Raw genomic sequence first — 18,232 nt, 5'->3', positions numbered from 1 at the left:
CATGTGTGGAGGATGTTGGGTGTATTTTTGTGCGTGTTTTTCTGTTCAGTAAAGTTGGTGCTAACACTGTAAAAGAACGTTTGTTCTGAAGACCTTGTTTTCTGCTTGGAATAGTGTTCTGGTGTTACGTGAACAGTCGGCATTTTCCTGCCACCTTATACCTGAAACTAAGTGTGACTCTATGTACAGCGTGATTATTCTTTCTTTATTGTTTTTTATTTCTTAATATGATAATATTTCATTACTGTGCTAAAAGGATTTGATTTGGGAAACGATGTTTGCTGAGCGATTTGTGAACTGAAACCTTACTGCCAGCTGAAAATGTTAATCTGAGAATTACAGTTTCAGTTGATGTGTGCGCTATGGTCTTTGACCTGGGACGCTATTTTACTTCGTACTGGTTTGTACCCTTCCTAGTTAGTTATTCCTAAGTAGAGTGCTTACGGTTTATCAATCGTTCACAAAAAGGAAGAAAAATACTGTTTCTAGTTTGGGGTTGATAAACGAGGAATGAAATCATGAATTGGCCTGGCCGTGCTCTGAAGTCTGTAGCAAAGCTAGAATTTGAAACTGTATTCTGAGTCAGCTATTAGATCGTACTTCTTTACTGGGGAGAGTTTCAGCTGTACAAAACCTTTTTTTTTTTTTCTTTTTTGATACAGAGTAGTTTGAATGTCACCTAACCATCCAAGTTCTCTTCTTGTTTTGATGTGAACAACGGAGATTTCCTCGTTTGCTGGCAGACTTCATTAACTGTGTGGCTTTTTTAATCACCAGGCACTCGCCCAAAATAGCCTACAACTTGTTGGAGTGTCCTCACTGGTAGGAAGCGTGACCTTCTCTCTGATACCGGGCCGCCAAAAAGAATGTAGTAAATTTTAATGCGATTGTAACTTAGCCAGCATTTACATAAAAGAAAACAATGATCTTCTTGTTATGGAGATCATTAATGAAACATCAGGGCTGGTCTGCAAATGCTACCATGTTGTGATCCAGCTGAAAAAACAGCCGTGTGTAACTCGAGTACGTTGCATAACACAGGAAGTGGAAAAACAAACTAAATTTTCAAGGGTTGTTAACGTTTTAACTAGATCCGAATGAAAAGTCTACAGTGAACAGCTTTTTGAGCAATTGAACCTATATATCCTCTGAAGGAATATCTATGAGGCTGAATATGTTCTTTTTTTGCCTGGCCGGTGCTGCTACTTGTGGTCGCATTTTTCAGCGTGGTAATCTATGGCTTGAAATTCAAATAGCGTTGACTTTTAGATAAGTCGTGGGGCGCCGTTTCTGTTCCCTGTGGGAGAAGGGTAGGAGTCCTCCGTGGTCGGGATGTGGAGGTGATTCAGAATTCATCTTCCTTACGCAGTCGGGCATGTAACTTGGGAATTTGCTTAGCAGTTAGTGTCTTGAAAGGTAAAAGCAGTAAGTCACGCGTTGGGATAGGCGAACTCACGTTCTGATAAACTCGTGGAAACATAATAATTTGCAGAACCTGCCTGATATTTTTTTTTATCTAGCTGTACTTCAATATTTTGCAATGCCGGCACATTTGAGACAAGCTCATTTCCCTCAACTATTGTTCTTCAGTTGTATCTCACTTGCAGAAAGGCAAAGTTGCAAAAAAAACTCGGCAAGATTTTAGGAGGCGGCGGTCGATCAAGAAACTCTGCGGCTATTTCTTGTAAGGTCTGCCATTTTCCAAAGGGTGAAATTCCCATGAGGATCAAGTGTGTAAACAGGGATCTGAACCTACGTTTTGTCATTCAAGTCCGAAACGCTTTTTTTTTTTTAATAGCTTTAAAAGTCCTCCCCTGATATTTTCGAACTTCCCAGATCAGAGATTTCTTTAGCATGACTTAGAGTCTGGGGAAGTTTATCTCGTTATAAAGCTTTTTGAAGGAAATTGCATCCAGGAAAAAAAAAAGAGTAAAAATTTAATTTAAGGACGGAAAAAATCAGAAGACTGAACTGCAAAATGAAGCTGTCAGCTCTTGTTGTGGGTGGTGTGTAAACTAATGTGCGCACAGGGTGCAGGAGACTTCTGTTGACTCTTCAGTAGCTGGAGATATGCTTCTGTGACCCAGCCGAAGGGACACAAGACACCGCTGACCAAAAAGATGGCTCAGCATTGACCAACAGAGCGATACTGACCTAGGTGTGAGTTACTAATGCGTAGGACAGGCAGATTGTGAATTGTATTTTGCCTCTTATTGAGGGGAGGGTGCTCTGCTGGCTTATTTTAGTAAATAGTGGGGAGTTGTAAACTTAAAATTTCTTACGTACTGAACAGAATTGCAAGGCGCGTGCTTGTTCTAGTTTCTTTTGTTATCGTTAAAATTAACAGCCATCTGGTGAGTATCAGCTTCAGTAGGGATGTCCTTTAGTTTGGCCAGCCTTCGGCGGGTGGGTGAGAGGCGCGGAGGATCTGTGTCTTCTCAGACGTTGCCTGGCGCGGGGTGTTTTCTGGCAGCAGGATCTAAGGCTAAGATGATGAGGAAAGCACTTGACAATAGATATAACTGCTGTGTACCACGGGGCTAAAGTAACCGTTCTCAGCCTCTATTATCTGCTCAAATAAACTATGCGATGTTAAGCGTGCGCTAAGGATCGTGGTTTATGTGCTCAACAGAACTCTCCCGTCTCTCCTGTCCCTGCCCCCCAAGCCACAGATACAGCAGTGGCTTTTCAATTGAGTGAGGACACCACAAAATTTATGGCTGCCTGGGGATTATCCTTTGCATTTGGATTAATTTAAAATCTGGCTATGTTTTTATAATTATTTTTTCCTTTATTTTATTTTCCCCTTGTGAAAAAAAAGAAAATCTGCTTTTGATATATATTATTACCCGTGTATGTAAACTATGTGACAATATGCAAACTGTATTTCAAATGGCGCAGCGCTGGCTAATTTCCAACCTGGGTTAGATTTATAGGACAACAGTATATTGTATTGTTTTGTCAAGTTTGTGGACTGATATGACACTTGGTTAATTTTAACGCCCCCTCCCTGTCTTTTCTGTATATAAAGCAAGCTGTGTGAAACACAGCAAATAGGTGAAAGATGCATGCTGCTTTAACGGGCTGATTGTTTCGGGGAAAATAGTCTAGCTAGAGAATTGTTGAGTTTAAACTGTGTGCGTTCCCTTGTCCTATTTGTCCACTCTATTTCAGTAAAGCCTAGAGGTCCTTGACAGTTGTGCTAAGCGCTGTACGGACCGGATAAGAAAAGCGGTCTTCCCTGCCATTGAAGAAGGGAGAAACAAGAGCTGGATGTGAAGAACAGTTGCAGAAAGCATGGCGTGTGCTTTGTGAACGTACTTTTCCTGGTTTTTTTACCTTTATAACGTACACGTGAAAACTTCCCTGTTCTCGTTGCTTCGTTTCTTATTTCTCTCTTGAGTTACAGTTCTCTCTTCCTGCCATTAATGCTTCTGTCTGTATCAAGTAAACACGATGTAGTGAATTAAAGGTTTCATGAACTCAAGCGGGAAACCAGACGTGACAACGGAGGTGGTGTGACTTTGCCTTGGTGAAAATCTGACCCCATTCAGGCCAAAGGCTTTTTTTGGTGTGCCGTTGCTTTTGCAGTGATGCAGCTGGGAAGAGCTCTAAATCAAGTCTTTTTCAAGTATGCCAACAAGCAAAAATGTGTCTCTTAAGTTTTATTCCTTCTGCACCCATGTCCTGATATAAAGACCTTATATAAATCTGAGCAAGTCCTCATTGAATGTGCGTGTGTCAAAAACTATTTGGGTACTAAGTATCCTAAAGATTATTTGGTTGTACGTGTGTTCAGGATGTACATCCTACGTACTTATGGGTGCATCCAAAAATTATTGAAAATGTGGGTACGGCTCTGTGAGATAAGTTGTAAATCAAAGGGAAAGTTTAAAAAAAGTGAATAAATGCAGAAGGTTTGTTTTGATTCCATGTATTTTTTTAAAAAAAGAACTGTTAGGTTTACTGTAATTTTCTAGAAGATACTAACTAATGAAAGGGTCTTTCATGCTTCAATGTGGGCCCAAAACGTGTTGGTTACTGAAGCCCCGTTTAATTGCTTCCTAAACCTGGAAGAATGTTAGCTGCTAGTAATACAGTTCCAGAGATGAGTAAAGTCTTTCAACACTTTTGTTGCCGAAGGTACCTTACTCTTGACAAGGTCCATCTTTTTCTCTGGTTCTTGCAGCCTGTAGGGTGCGCGTATTAGGCATGTAACGTCCTGCATCTCTTGAAGGCTCGTATCGGGAGGAGTCCTGGCAGTACAGCTAACAGAAGAATGCTCTACATTCAGCACAACAGCGGTTGCCACTTTCGCTTAGAACGGGTCCAAGGAGTTGGCATCTGTTCCTTTTATCCGGTATTTCAGTGACTGGAGCGCGTGCACGCTGACCTTGGCAAACTCAGATTGAGTTTTGCCTTCTGGTTTTTCTATTTTGCAGAGCAATGGCCTGGAATAGAAGAGTTTGTTACAGTTTGAGACGTGTCACTCAGAGCAGGGAGGGAGGCAGGTGTGTCACTGTCCTGAAAAGGTGCTTTTGCAGCTGTCTTTATACCTGGAAAAACTGGTTTTGTGACCCAAGGCTCTGAATCCTGAAGTGGCAAAGGAATGACCCCTGAGTTTCTTTATGAACCTTTGCCTCTAACACTACAGCAAAGACTGTGTCTTAAAAGCCAGATGGGACAGAGACGATTTTCACTTAAAAACCATGTTGTTTTTGCACTGTGCTCTGTTTGTTTATTTTTTGTCTACTCCTCAGTTCCTTCTCCTCATGTTTCTCCATTTGCAAATCTCAGCAAGAAAACAAAACCCTAAATGTTTGCCACACTGGGAAGTGACACGTTAGAAATCTAAAACAAAAAATGGCTGCATGGTTTGTTTATCCCCTTTATTAAAGGTGGATTTTCCACTAGAGTACAAAAAATTCCTTTTTTTTTTTAAAAAAAGGTATTTTTAGTGCAAAATGCTGGTTGAGAACTGTGAACCATCGAATGCTTTATTTCCTCAAGTTCAGCGGGAATACTGGGGGAAACAGCTGTAATCTAGAACTCTGAATAACTTACTGTGGCTACTTTATTCTGGGATCTGTCAGAGCCGGGCTGCAGTAATTGAAGCTGAAAGAGCTTAGCCACTGGAACTGCATAAGACAATAGGGGTGAATGTATTTTGACAGAGTATAAGGGTTTGATCAAAGTTCTGTGCGTTATCAAAAGTAATTCCCTGTTGTAACAGGAGATTCCCTGCTGATACACATGTTTTTACCAGATACCGAAGCCTAATTTCTATTATTTTTGCAGGTCGGATGAACTGCTGTTCGACAGCCCATCCTTTAGGAGAAGTAAGTTCAAAGAAATGTCGAGCAAATGTCGCTAATCCTTTTGAATGAGTGGTGCAAGTTCATGAGGTCACTTGTAAAAGTGATGTAATATGCAGAAAACCTCTAATAACTGAACATATGTTGCATGTAAAGCAAGAAGCAAAGTCAACTGAAACACTGACGTGAGATCGAGCGCATGTATTCTGTATCCACATCAAAGGTCTGGACGGAAGGCATTTGAGGCAAGGACATGGAGCTGGTAATGTCTCTCTCTTTCTGGCTGTAGCATCAAACATGAATGCGTTGTGTTCCCATGGTCTGAACTTGAGCCTCTTAAAACGTGCTCAGGCTCGAGGAGATTTAGCATTAATGGCACGGTTGCAAATAATTGGGGGTATTTTGCTTGCTTGCCTGTTTACCCTTGTGATCAAATTTATTACAGTTGCGGATCTGGTGAACATGCGTTTAACGAAATCTCATGTATTCAATACCATTCAATGTTTTTCTTTTTTTTTTTTTCTCCTGAATGGGCTGACAGGTCGCATGCAAAAATTCTGATGCTTGCTGCAGTTGTACTATAATGCGCAAACTCGTTCTGCGTTAGTTAACTCTGCTACGAATCAGCATGCTAGGAATCTGTCATCTTTTTTTTTTTCTTGAACGAAGCGGAACGCATACCCGTTGAGCCTGGTGCTTCATGACGTTCAACCCTTTACCTTTGCTGCTTATAAGTTTTCTCCGTAAACCTGAGCTCGTAATTAGGATGAAAATAACTCGAAAAGGAGTGCAAAGGCCTCTAAGTTAGCTCTGCTTTGGAGGGGCCGTAAGGTGCCACTTAATACCCTGTAGATAAACTAGCATTGATACTCGAAGCAGCGGAGTCTAGCTCTTGGCCTGGGTTAGCAAACCCACTTTTCAGGTCTGCTTAATTTGGGAAAGGGCTGGGCAGTCTCAAGGATGTGGATTCCAGGTTTGAAGGTGGCTCAGTGCATCGTAGCTTTGGGTGTTTGCTTTGCAGTCTTTTCTGCAATGTAAACTCCTCTGTGATTTCCCTGGAGGGAGGGACAAAGCATTGTCTGCTCCTAGAAATAAAATGAGATTACAACGACGGTAGAGATGGGTCCCGTTGTTTGAGTGCGTACGCAGCACGGAACGACTGATTCGTTGCTTGCCTGTGCTGGATGGTAACTATTTTATACCGCTGCAAAATGAGTGTGAGCCCCATGGTTTACGTGCTTCGCTTCTGTATTTATGGCTCTGCCTACGTATCTGAGCTTAGCAGAGCTTCCAATGCCAAAGCTCTGGCATGCAGCCCGGAAAAGCTGCCCGGTCTGGGTAGTGGGTGGACTGGGATCCTTGCTGCCTTGCCCTGTACCCCAGTATCTAGTCACAGTGCGCACTGTACGCGTATGGGCAGAAATGGTGAATGGAGACGGTAATATTCTGCCCTTGCTTAAAATTGAACAGTTTTAGGAGCATATATATGTGTAATGCCTGTCTCTTCAGATGTAATTGGCGGTTTAACTGAGGACCTTTGTACAGTATAGTTTGTAATTTGATTTATTTTGACTGTCAGCCGTGGTGGTCTCTTAGAAAATCACTCTGAAGTAACTCAGAAAGTATTTCTCAGGAAATAAGTCTTTTGATACCTTCAAGGCATCAGTGTTATTCTCCGTGCTCAGGATGAACAAAGAAATAACTTTACGTTCACGGGGTCACTTTCTTTCTTTTTTTTTTTTTTTAAGTGCAGGAAGAGCACAGTGCCTCCAAAATGGCTAAGCATCACCATGTGCGGAATATGTGCTTGGAGAGCAGAGCTTGTCAGCTGTCCCTGAACACATCAGCTGGAATTAAGTGGCTAAGGAGTCAGTAGTGTTAAAATTCAGAGGGGGATGCCAACGTTGGCGTAGAATGATCTCTGGTCCTGGAGCCTTTATGCAAAGTGGACAATGTTCCTCCCCCCTCAATGAGAAGCAGATCCTCCCCTCCCGGCTGTCCCCTGTACTCTCGCTCCTGTTCTTACATTAGTAGCACGGGCCGGGCAGTGAAAACTTCATTTCCCATAATATCTTCCAGGAAATCCGTGGGATTATCACCACCTGTTACCGCTGTGCAGCACTCGGATGCTGTTCTGCTCTTGTGAGGCAAGATAGAAAATAAATGCAAATGTGAATGACAGCGGCGGGAGCGGCTGCTGCAAGAAGGGAGCCTTGCAGGTCAGGTTTCCTGCCTCGGGATCCCTGTCCGGATATCTCGGGACTCTACACTTCAGTCCGTGTTCTTCCACTGTTTATTTTTCCCCCTTCATCTTTCTGTAGCTTTTCTGATCTCTCTGTGCCTCGCTAAGCTTTTTTTTTTTCTCTCTCGTTTTCAAATTGTTTTCATACCGAAAAACCAAAACCCACCAAACAAACAAACAACAAATTGAATTAATTGTAACAGATCTGAAGGTGCAGACTCTGATACCGGTGAGGCATACACCGTGGGTGGGATGCAGTTGCCTAAGCCCTGCCGGGCTCTGGAAGATGCCCCGGGGCAACTTGCTTGGGCCTGCGTTTGCCCAGAAGGGCACGAGCTCCTGTCTCATTTGTCAGCCTGGTGGAGACGTTTTCACATGCCCCCGGGCAGCCGAAATGCTGCTGGACGCCCACGTTTACGCAACTGCATCTCGCCCGCAATGAGGCGTCGCGCCCCGTGCAAAGGTTTGAGAGGAAGTTTCCTGACGAGTTTTCTTGGCAGAAAACTGGGGGTTTATCGACTCTTGTGTGTGGCGTGTGCCTTTCCTGTGGGCAGAATTCCCGACGAAAGCTCGGTGGTTCAGCTCACGGCACGCGCCCACCCTGCCGGAGGGGGAAGAAACATTTTTCCCAACCGCTTTCGCAGCAGCAGCAGCACCGAACACCGGCAACTCCCGTGCTCTGTTGTGCGTTATCGCCACTTGTGAAACCTTGCACTTATAATGGAATAATGTGCTGTGTGGAGGGTGGTTTCCACTGCTTGCGAATCCTCCTTTTTGCCAGAAAAAAAACCCCAAAGTGGGAACAATTAGCAGAATAGCAAGCAATAGCAGGAATGTTTTGTCTTCCTATCATGAATCCGAATTGTTACAATAGGAGTTCATCTGGAAATTGAATAATTGCGTCTTGTTTTCTTAGTGATCTTAGAGCAAGTCACAAGGAGGTAAAGACGACTTGAATGTTTTAAAACAAAAGAGAATATATTCCTAGAAGAATGCGGTTGCTGTTCTGGCCCTTCCCTTTTGTTCTCTGCCTTGCCTCGTGCAATCTTTGTGGAGAGTGCATAAGGATTTGTTTAGAAATGCAGCCCTCGCTCCTGTGATCGTCTCCGCCTGGGGGCCGAGGTCTGTCTGTCTATCGTTTTTGCTGGACGAGGGTATTAATTTTTGAAAAGATCTGGGTAACAGACAGCTTGTACGTTTCTGATATCTCTTAATGTGGTTATGGTGGCTCGTGCTTCCCCCCTGTCGCTGAGGAGGGGATTTTCAAAAGCGCTCTGTTGCCCAGACTCTCTTCCTATTGAAGACATCGGGGGGGGCTCTCCTGGGTGTAATGGAAAGTTGAGAATTGGACAATAATAATCAGTCTTTTTAAAAATCTCACAGTCCATAATTGTTTTTAGACAGCATGCAGGGTAGTTGAAAGGAAACGTTGGTATAGACGTAGCCTGTTGGTAGCTGCTGAGAAAACAGGCGTGCCTGAATTCTGCACTGAGAAATGTAGGTACTGGTGTGTGCTGACCAAAAGGATTGCGTGACGATTTTTGTTGCTGGGCAAGAATGGAGGGAAAAGGGAAACCAAGAGTAGAACAGATGCTGAGAACGTAGATTAAAAACAGATTAAAATTACTCTTTGTTTTGTTTACGTATCTACAGGTATTCTTGATTTTCAGTTTTCTCTTGTTGTTATCCTATTATAACCCTCCCAGATTTTGCTATGACTTATTCCACGGGATGCTTAAAGGAGTATCGTGCATGTTTGAAAAATATTGGTATAACTTACACAATACAGGAATAAAGGGCGTTGGTGGGGGATGTCCGCCTAAGTCATCTAGAACAGGTAAAGTACAGAAAAGATCGGAAAATGGATTTTTGTGTTTCCTCTCAGTCGCATCGTAATAGCTATGACGTTGATGGTAGCTGTTCTGGTTGCCTGAAGATCACGCTAGCAATGTTTTATCTGTAGCGTAAAACATAACGTGGGCATATTATGTGTAAGTAGCGCCTGTCCCCAAGGAGAAGTTAAAAGGAGAGGACGTTGACGTCCTTGAAGCACACACGGGTTTTGCTGAGAGGGACGGGGTTTCTATCCATCTGTTATATCAGCGCAGCGCAACTGAAATTTAGTTAGGAAAGCTATAGCTGGAAATCCCTGGTTATGGCTTCCTGTTTTATCTGTTTTGGGATTAGTGTAATCAGAGGAATTATCAAATTGTCTCGGACGGTGCCAATATTGAAGTATTTCTCCCACAGCTATTCTGGTATCATCAGCATTTGTCAGTGACAGTTTCTCTTTGACACAATATTACGTTTCTAGCTTATCTGGGCTTTTTCCCGAGCCTCTCTATATACGTAACAATATATATCTCATCTGTTTCATTCCTATTATTTTGTTAAGAAAATGGGATATATATCAGTCTGTATCGGTAGATTTCCTAGTAAAAGGAGAAGGGGAGGAGTTTTGCTTTTGTCAGCACTGGGTCTACAGATGTTTTTATTAATCAAGTTACTCTTGCAGGAATGCTTTTTTTTTTTCTTTATCTGCTGCCTTGAAAGGGAGGGAGAAGTGATGCTGAATTTGAGACTTTGCTCGGTCACGTTTATCTTGTAAAAAGTTTCTGCACTTGATTGGACGTCGCTGTGACAAATGCGAATAAAAGTGGGAGAGATAATTACTACTTTGCAATAATGAAAAATGTAACTGCAGAGTCAGTGCTACTGGCTAAATAAGCCAAAAGGGAGCCAGAAAAAATGTGCTAATGCTGCAGAGTTTGGTTCTGGATGCCAAAATTGAATTTGATCTTCCCCATTGGTATTCTGGTAGAGTATTCTAATCCTGTCTCATTTCAGAGAGAACTGTGGCGTTTTGATTTATTTTTGGTACACAATCTACATTTCCCTAAGCTAAGCAGAGTTTCTGGGGAGGGATGCAAGGTCCTTGGGGGAGGACATTGTTCCCAGGTCCCAGACTGCTCTTCTGCTTACAAAAATGAGCAAGGCATGCCCTGGCACCTGGGTCTTTTTTTCATTAGGCTTTATGCCAGTAAAATATTAGCTCTGTTGGGGACAGGTTGGGATCCACATCTGACCACCTCCAGCCCCAGCTATAGGTCCTTGCTTAGGTTTCCAAAACCTGTCGTATCTGACTGAAACCTGGAGCTGTTTAACGCAAAAGCTGTCGGGATCGTCCTCACTGTAATGTGGCCAAGCTGGGAAGTGGAGAACTGGTTCTCCATCTTCTCTCGTCGCCTGTCTCCTGGACGGCTTGCTCTGGGGAGTCCCTGGGGTCCCACCTGGGATTCGAAGCTTACTTGCTGTGGTGAAAGCTCTGTCTGTTAGCAGTGGTGGCGGTCTCTGGGAATCATGCCGTTGTGCTCACGAGGGCTGTTTCTTCCTTGCAGTTAATCGCGGTGAAGCGAATTAAGTACTAAAGCAGAGCTCAGCAAGGAAACGCATGCCTTTTAAAAATGAACAGAACATTCGCTCGTTATTTGTAATGATCCACTGTGAGAACTCTTTTGAAAAAGTTCAATTAAAAATCCTCATATCTTAGAACCGTGCAAGTCATGGCTCTCGTGATGAGTTGTGGGCGTAGAGCATATTTGGAATGGGATTGTTGTGACAAGTGTGACTTGCAAGGCAACAGAGTGACCAACATTTGGGAAAACAGTTTTTTGGCATTCTTTGACCCTGAACTAATTTGGACACTTCCAGGGACTGCAGACCTACTGGTGCTGACCACAGGTGGCTCAGAATACTCTCAGGAGAGCGTGAAGTAAAAAGGGAGTCGGATAATTGCGTTCATGCTCTTGGCCTCGAAGTCCAGAGTTGCTATGGGCTGCCAAGCGGTGCAAAGAAAATAGCTGACCGCAGTGGATATGTGGCAGTAACGAGGTGAAGCTGCACTGCCCTTCGCAGAATTGACAAGAGAGTGTTTTCCAGTCTAAATCACGTGCTTCGGAGTAAATGAAAAGTCAGAGTGTCCTTTAAAAGTCCGCTAAAAATGTTGTTAATTCAACTACTTAGCTGGGATTGAACAAGCCGCACGAATCTGGGAAAGACTGTCTGTACTTTATTCGGTTATGTTTAAAAGTTTATGCTTCCTCTCATTTGTTTTGGTCACTTTGTTGTTGAATATATTGAAGAAAGAAATAGGAACTGTGTGCAATTGGAAGCATTTCCAGGTGGGGGTTCTGTGTTCCTAGTGGGAATAGGCCCTGTGGGCTGTTTGTGAGAAGGGATATGTCCCAATATAGGGAAATAAAGAGCATACCTATACCTGTGCCTTGAAAGTCCAGTTAGCGCAGGCGCTCACCGTAAATGCCCAGAATACACCTGCAGGAGTGGGATGCGCTCGGAAAGTGATGCTTCGTCACTGTCACGTATCATTACTGCTGGTGCCTCCCTCCACATAAAATTTTCGAGGAGGCAGGGAACGCGGAGTGACAGTATGCTGAGGCAGGTCTTGCCGCCTCTCAAGCCACGTGGCAAGATTTCTGCGGGAGAATTGATCTGTTTTGCTTCTAATCTTATATATGTGGAGCTGGGAAACACATATAAAGGGTGTTAGAGAACACAGCATCAAAAGAAAACCCTGATGTGTTGGCTCTACAAGCTTCCTCTAGGGGATTTTACAGACACCATAGCTTCATATCTCATTGCACACGTCTAAATAAATATTAAAGACAATGATTTTGCGTAAGAAATGCTACGGTACAACAGCAAGAGTATTAATTTATTCGCCCCTGGCAAAAGCATTTCCTGGCTGTAGACATCATCTCCTATTATTTATTATAGTGTCTTGACTTTTTTGAGTATTGTTTATCCAACGGTATTTACACAGAAGCTCGTTTGTGAGAGGTTTTAACATTTTTAGAGGTTGAACTACGTGCAAATTATTTCAGAAAATGAGGGCAAGACGCACAGATCAAAACTGGCTGTAAACTGCTGCTGAATTCGCAACGGGGAGTTGGACTTACACGGGTTTTAATACCTCAGATTCCTTCCCAATCCTTTTCTTTCCCCTGTAGCAATATCCAGCAAAAACACATCTTATTTCCCCTTGCTGAGACAGACCCAAGCATTTCCCTTTCTTTGAGGACATCCAAATTCCCTTAGGCAGACCCAGGAATGCATAACGAAAAATAAGATAGCTGCAAGGGTAATTCTGCATTCGTAACCAGTTCGGGAAATTAGAGGCAAATATAAAATGTCCTCTGAGTGTAAAAACTTAGTCAGTAGGGTAGGGATTTGCACCTATATATATTTGATGGGTAAACCTTTGGTTTGCACCTCATATATGCATACTGTAAAAAAAACAGGTATTTTTCCATCTTGTCTTGCAACAGATACTGCTCTACGGAGATGGCGAATGAATAAATCTCAGATTCTCTCATCAGAAAGAGAATTCTTGGATATTTTTCTGCTCCCTCAAGAAAAAAGGAGGCATTCTCATTCCTGCCTTGAATATCCTGTGAAAGGAAAAGGGGTAATGTTTCTAGGGTGTGTAAGTTCTCATTTTGTTATGGAAAACATTGGGGGCCTTGCTCTGTTCTCTAGCTATGTCCGTTCTGCTAGCAAATCCCAGAACCTCCCTTAAATGCTTGCAGAAATTAACCTTGTGGCCTGCCCTCCCACGTTTCCCTCTGGAGGTCAGACGGCTGCAGGATGGGTGTTTAGGTAGGGAAGAAGAAGGGCTGCCAGAAGCGCAGCTGTGCAGATATCCTGTGCCCACGTGTCCAGAACACTTCAAACAGCACACCCAGGGTGTGCCAGGGTTGGTTCAAGATGGACCAAAAATAGTTCACACCGTTTCTAGTGAGGATTGCCAGCCTGGGCAGACATCGGATGTTATCCTGATGGGGATGCAGCTGGTCATTGATCATAATTTGTCCCAGTTTTCAAGGTCAAACAATCAAATCCAAAAATCTTGTGGGATGACATCAGCAAAAATCGGTTTTGTTGTTGGTTTTTCATCATGTTATTTGTGCTTTCTACTTCTGGTCTAAGCGGCAGATAAAGAGGCTTAACAAGCCATGGAGAAACCTGCCATTAAGAGTTTTGGTATTGATCTGATATAAATGAATCTCTTCCTATAGCTAGTTTATTTATGAATGAGAGAGTATCCACAGAGGTAAAAAGTAGGGAAAACTTTAAAATGCCAAGATCGCCATTTTGTGCACAGAAAGAGCTAATGAGGGTCTTCCTCAGTCTTGTTTGTCTGTCCAGGTTTTGAGGGAGGGTTGATTTTTCATCAGTTTGTCTGTAACCTTGAAGAGCCATGGCGACAAAGATTCTAAGGCCATCTAGAAAGTCATTCAAACCCCAGGGCAGTGTTTGTTCTGTCTCTAACAAAGGCCGAGATATTGGATTATAACATAGTCGCTGCCATAAATTTAGCGTTTCCTCTCTTTAAAACCGTCAATTTAGGTCATGCTGCCGTTGTGTTCCTTCAAAAGTCTTCACAACTGAAACCCTTCCAGAAGGCGAAAAATTAAATTTCCTGCCTGAGAAGTACTAAAAGATAAAATCTGCCTTGTTTCCTGTTTCTCTTAAAAAAATAAATAATCCTAGCATCGGATAAAATATGCCAACTGCGTTTTAGTAATATTTGCAGCGGGAACCGTTAAGCGAAAGTTTTAATTCATCAGCCTCTGATGAATTCTTTTGGTGTTCTGGATGTTATTTTAGAAACAGCATTGTATATCAGATTAAAAAGAAAAGTTGTTGCGATGACGAGAAATGCATGTGCAAATGCAAGGGATTCCGACTTTCTAACTCCAGGCGTGCTCCTGTTGCCTCGTCGTTCCCTGTGTTCCTCCTTGGCTGATGTGATGAACAAGCTTTCTGAGAATGGAAGATGTCTCCCCTGTATTAAAGCCCCGTCCGAAGTAGATGCACTGCAATGACTCTGTAATTAGTCGCAAACTGGAGAGTTTTTGTCTTTTCGCTCTGGAATTGTAATTCTTGGCTGTGTGCCGAATTGCTCCGTTGTGTAAGACGCGTGTCGTGAAGGTGATGTTCTCTTTCCGGCAAGTTTGCAGCTTCAAATGATAGGGCAGAAGCGGAGGTGTGAAATAGCATCACAAAATGAGTCAAAGAATGATAAAAAGATTCCGTTACCAAATCTGATGTAGGCTTGCACGCAAAGTGAAAAGTTTTTGGTTTGTTTTTGTTTTTCCCCAGAGCTGAGAAGATTTTCTAACAATATTTCTTTTAGTTGCGATTTTGTGAAGCAGATGCGTAAAGGAGATAAATTAATACTGGAAACAATTAGCGAACGTAACGCTTCAGCAAGGGCGACTGTGGGAGAAAGACTGTTTTTTTTTATGACAGCGATATTCCTGAAATACAGTAGGTGCGGTTATTTTTGTGTTTGGCAGTTATTAACACTTCTGAAGTGGTTGAAGCGACAGGCTCGGCTTTAGTGTAACGTGCACTTTGAAATGATAGTGTGTTGTCATCCTGTTGTTCGGGGATGAATATTTGCACGTTTTCTTGGACTTGGTCCAGCCATTTATCAAGGAGGTGCTCTTGTAGGCTGTGGAAAACCCCAGAAAAATGTCTTGGCCGGGTTTACTCAGCCAAACTGAAATAAACCTTCAATTCAAAGATATGATACATGCTATTCCTGTTTTGAAACCGTACCTTCACCGCACGTGACCTTGCTTGTTTGATGATTTGGCGCAGTGCCACAGCATAATTCGACGATCCGCTGAAAATCGTGATTCTTTCATGTGGAAAACAATAAAAAGCGTATGGTATCAATTATGCTTCACTATTTCTCTGCGAATTCAAGCACCAGAAATAAAAAACACTGTCTGAAGGCTTTGAATTGCCATTAACCGGAAACAGTTGGTATAAATTATTTTTACTGAAACTGCTCTACCAGTCCTGGGTAATAAAAGAAAAAAAATAACACTGGCATTTGATTGACTTCAGAGGTGCAAAATATGTCATGCTCAGAGGGAGCATAAAATTCCAGGTCGGGCAGTGGAATCATTTTATTGAATACCGTGTTTGTCATGGAGAAACTTGGAAGAATGAGTTTGCTGTTACCTTAATTTCTACTGCGTCTCTACTGAATGTGGGGTTCTGTGTGATCAAATATCCTGGCTAACGAATACGATGAGTAGCTGCAGGTGAAAGTAGGAGTAAGAAAGGAGGCTTCTAAAATAATAAGGCTTTTGATGGAAATTGAAGCTGAGTTATACAAAGAAACAGGTTTACTAACAATGTATTTCTAAAGCATGGCTTGGATCTGGGTTTTAGAAACTTCAGAGCCGTGGGTATTTTGGCGCCTTACTGTCCCAGTGAGCGCTGTCGTTATAACTGACCTTACAAAGTCAATTAACTATGCGAAGGAGGGGGGCTTGTGTTTCTTTGTTCTTTAGCTAAAGATAAATTACTCTGCAGAATCTAGAGGAGTTCTGATGCGGCAACATCTCCAGTCAGTTGCGATCAAACTTATATTACACTGTGTTTGTCTTCATGCTCAAGATTTATCTCGATTGCTTTCTACCACATTTGGTACATAGCATTTTTTCTACAGTTTCTGTAATAGGAACAACTCTATAAAAGTGGCAGTGCGTACTCAAATAGAAACTTAAACTGAGCTGATAGTAGCTCTCGGATGGAGCTGAAACACAACGCATCTGGAATTATTATGGTAAAGCAATGCGCAAGTCAATAAAATGCTTGTTAATCAGAAACTACGTGATACTACTCTTATCCGTGTTAAATATGACTTAAATCAATAGAGTTGCTCGTGTAATTAAAACATCACCTAGCATTAGGAGTTTATGTGCCTACTGATTTACAGTGTAGGTTTATTAGGTAATACTTATTACCTTTTGTTTTTATTCTAGAACTGGAGTTGCGTGAAACGGAGAACAGAATTTGGCCTTCAAACTCAGTATAAGTCTTAACTGAACGGGTTAGCAAAGGATGCGAATAAATCAGTGCGTGAGAATGGCTGAAGTTCAGAAACAAGAGTAGAATTGCAGAATCGTGAAAAGAGCAATGGGGAGAAAGGAAACAATATTAGACTGAAGCTTTTCAACTGTGGATAAAGTCTGCCTGGTGACTGATACCTGTAGGAGTTGAGAAATTTGCTGTAGATTAAAAATAAACAAATAAAAAACCCCCTAAAAAAAGCAGGTGGGGGTGATGAAAAGAAGCCAGTAAATCCCTGAAAACTCCGGATGGGCCTCTTGTGGGCTTCTGTTAGCATTTGTTGACAAGTAAGACTCCACTTGCATGTCTCCTGCACTGCAGTTAGGATCATTACTGTGTTAAAATAGGCTATGTTCTAAAGCCAGGATGAGAGTAGTGGTAGCACTGGGAAACATAAGTGGACAAAAGAACGGTGTCCAATGCGTTTGCGATAGAAGATTATAATAAATATATCTTCTTTTTTTGCAGAAGGTCTTGTAGGAGCCGTGGGCACACAAGAAGAAAGAGATCCCATCTAGGAGTTCGATAAAGATTCATTGAGTGGCCCTGCGTGCTACCAGATTCCTTTAAAACCAGCTGATTTTCAAGGTCCTGCTCATCGATTTAACGGAGTAGTCAATATTCTGTGTGCTGATAAAATACTGTGCCGGTGGCGAGGTGCTGGCAGTAGCGTAGCCTGATTATTTTTATTTTTTTTTTTTTTTTAGTTCAGGCAGAGGCGCAAAGGTCCTTTGGTTTAGGGTCTCTGTGTGTATCCTTTTCCTGATATATGACCTCGTGAGCTGACCTGCATAATCCTGGAAGCTGATGTTGGTGGTAGGAGCCTGGATCTCTTCCTCAAAGCTGCAGATCTGTCAGCCCATGTCCTTTTGTTTGACCCTTGACGCTGGCTGTAAGTGTGGTCTGTTATCTGGGGTGTGTGGTCGCTGGGGACTTGGCCCGCGGCTGCCCGAATTGCACCAGTTTTGCCTGATGTCACTCCCAGTAATTTGTGACTTGAATGCTGACAAACAAAGCACCTTCCCGCTGATTTCTTCTGCAACTTTTACTCCCTTTTAAACTGTGAAGAAGAGATCAGATCCTGGCAAAATGGGGACTTCTGGAACTGTGCCCATAGCATTTAGTTCTGGTTATTTGAAGGGTGGGCGCGTCGTCACTCCCAGCACTTACATCTGAAGCAAATTCAGGCAATGCTCATCTGAACTATGATCCTGAGGTCTTATACTTGCCTGCTTGCCCAACCAGTTATTTCTGGGCATGCCCAAGAACAGAAAGGGCACAGGTAACTCCCCTGAGAGCAGTCCTGCTCCCTAATGTCCCCTATTTGGGCCACTTAACCCCTATGCCTGTCTGAGTCACCAGCAGGAGTATTGCCCTAAAATGCTTTCACTCAGTAGGGCAATCATCAAGGTCTAAAGACCTTCCATCATCCCTCTTCTGAGAGATGAGTGACAGTGGTCTGATGGGAAATAGAGTTTTCTCTTTAAGGTATTTGGTGATAGAGAAATTTCATTAAAATAACTGTAAATTGCACCTATTTTCCGCAAATAGTTTTAGCCTCAGTACTGGTGGCCCAATATACAAATGCTTTCCTCAACATAGCCAAATTCAGTGATATTGAGAAAATCGTACGTATTTGGAAAAGATTAGGATTTATTTTTATGAAATAGCATCTGATAATTAAACTGCCATATTTTTTCCAGGCTTCTTTCCTTACAGAGAC

At 42.6% G+C, this 18,232-nt stretch overlaps 1 protein-coding gene and 1 long non-coding RNA gene across 3 annotated transcripts in view; both read left to right on the top strand.

Moving 5' to 3' along the window:
- PRDM5 (PR/SET domain 5) overlaps positions 1 to 6,231 on the top strand; it is a 111,062-nt gene extending 104,831 nt beyond the window's left edge. For both annotated transcript variants that reach the window (XR_008466747.1, XR_008466746.1), the window contains 2 exons: positions 3,180 to 3,317; positions 4,190 to 6,231. The gene's annotated coding sequence lies outside the window, so the exon portion shown is untranslated. The remainder of the gene's footprint in view (positions 1 to 3,179; positions 3,318 to 4,189) is intronic.
- A 5,830-nt stretch (positions 6,232 to 12,061) lies between these two features.
- LOC128910388 (uncharacterized) lies at positions 12,062 to 17,745 on the top strand. The gene is made up of 3 exons (XR_008466699.1): positions 12,062 to 13,056; positions 14,740 to 17,097; positions 17,217 to 17,745. It is a non-coding gene; the product is annotated as an uncharacterized LOC128910388 (long non-coding RNA).
- Positions 17,746 to 18,232: the final 487 nt, after the last annotated feature.

The sequence above is a fragment of the Rissa tridactyla genome, chromosome 5 (genome assembly GCF_028500815.1).
Source record: "Rissa tridactyla isolate bRisTri1 chromosome 5, bRisTri1.patW.cur.20221130, whole genome shotgun sequence".
Taxonomy (NCBI): Eukaryota; Metazoa; Chordata; class Aves; order Charadriiformes; family Laridae; genus Rissa; species Rissa tridactyla.
Note: the sequence above shows the minus strand (reverse complement) of the source record. Positions and strands in the feature narration are given on the sequence as shown.